This window comes from Pteropus vampyrus, unplaced genomic scaffold (genome assembly GCF_000151845.1).
Source record: "Pteropus vampyrus isolate Shadow unplaced genomic scaffold, Pvam_2.0 Scaffold803, whole genome shotgun sequence".
In the NCBI taxonomy this organism is placed as follows: domain Eukaryota; kingdom Metazoa; phylum Chordata; class Mammalia; order Chiroptera; family Pteropodidae; genus Pteropus; species Pteropus vampyrus.
Window position 1 is genome coordinate 29,998 of NW_011889584.1, and position 1,545 is coordinate 31,542.

Consider the following 1,545-nt stretch of genomic DNA (forward strand, 5'->3'; position numbering starts at 1 on the left):
TGTCTTCTCGATGTGACAACTTCAGTAGAATTATACTTTCTCTCATAACTTCTTTTATTGCCCTCCATATAACACACGAAAAAGGAAAACTACAAAGGATGACTCTGCTTTGTGCATGTAACACACCTGACTTGGTTCCCCTTTTTTTGAAAGAAATTTCAATGCATATGTACTGTTTAAGTTACTAACTAAAAAGTTGTCCACTAAATTGCTTCTACAGCTTTACCATCCTTAACAAAATCGCTCTTTATAATTTTTATAACATTTTATTAACTTTTTACCAAATAATCTGAAAAAAAGAACCTAATTAGAAAGTTTATTTTTGCAATGAAATTTTATCATTTCTAAAAGATTTTTTTTCTGAAATTGAAAATGATTTTATTTGTATTTTGAAGCTTCCCAAATAAAACATTAGTGACCAGGTTTAACACACTATTGGCCACCTCAGATAGTGATAAAATATGTAACAAAGTGGGTGCAGCTTTCAATGTCCACAAAGGTTCCTAAATAGCACAGATATTTTTTATGTATTGACTTCCACTTTTTCTCAATGAGACAAACAATTTTATCAAAACAGACCATAAGTAAAACAAAAGCAAAAATAAAACTCAACCAAGATTCACTATTTTACATAAATAGAACTTGTTAAGTGAAAATCAAGCATGTTGATATTGAGTCAAGGATTTAACGATGCTGAATATGTAAAATACAAACAAGCTAGCAAACTAGTTATGTTAAATTGCACAATACCTAAGTCTTTTTTTTTTTTTTTTAGGTGAGGCAACCCTTGGTTGACCTCAAAGATTACAAGAACCTTGTCAGCTTACAATCCATTATTATTTTTTTTTTTACGCCTAAGGCACCTGGTCTTCCTAAGTGGTCTCCCATACAAGTACTAACCAGGCCCAATACTGCTTAGCTTCTGAGATCAGATGGAATCGGGCTTGTTCAGGGTGGCATGGCCATAGACACAATATCTAAATCTTGAGTGGAGATTAGAAAACTGGTAATTAGTAAATAATATTAAAGTTATCATAGAAATACTAAAGTTATCACATAATTAAAGATAAAGAAAATCTAGTTGAATCCATTGCTATCCCCAGCCCGAGAAGAAATGTTAAGTGGAGTCCTTCGGGCTGAAATGAGAAGACAGCTGAGTAACTTAAAATCTACATGAAGAAATAAAGTTACATAGGTAAAGATAAATATAAATAAGTTCATAAAATATATAAATATATAAACATATTTCTCTCTGATTCAAAAGAACACTACATGATATAAATATAGTAAGTCTATGTTCATGAAAACAGTATATGAAGATGTAACCTGTGTGACAATAATGGCAAAAATGCTATTGAAATTAATCTGGTAGTAATCCAAATTAGCATGTTATGAATTAAAATGTTAATTGTAACCTCCAGAGAAACTAGTAAGAACATACTACAGAATATATAATAAAAGAAACAACATGGGAGTTAAGTTGTACACAAGAAAATAATAAAATACAGTAATGGACAAATTTTAGAATAAAAATGTAAAACTTAT

The 1,545-nt window shown here is 30.0% G+C and overlaps 1 pseudogene; it reads right to left on the minus strand.

Annotated features, from left to right (window-relative positions):
* Nucleotides 1–851: 851 nt before the first annotated feature.
* Nucleotides 852–970, minus strand: LOC111734118 (annotated as a pseudogene).
* Between the last annotated feature and the right edge of the window lie 575 nt (nt 971–1,545).